Genomic DNA, 206 nt, shown 5'->3' on the forward strand with positions numbered 1-206 from the left:
AAAAAAAAAAAAAAAAAAAAAAAAACCAAAATAAAATAAAAAAAAATAAAACTAAAAAAAAAAATATATATATACATATATATATATATATGCTGGGTGTCTCCTGCTGCAGACATGCTGCGCAAGGCCATAGAAGACCCCACACAGGCGGAGACAGTTTGTCCCCCCCGCCACGTGCAGCTGCAGGCCCTTCTTAAGAAACTTTC

Source organism: Eimeria mitis, genomic scaffold, assembly GCF_000499745.2.
Source record: "Eimeria mitis Houghton genomic scaffold, Emh_scaff2746, whole genome shotgun sequence".
In the NCBI taxonomy this organism is placed as follows: Eukaryota; Apicomplexa; class Conoidasida; order Eucoccidiorida; family Eimeriidae; genus Eimeria; species Eimeria mitis.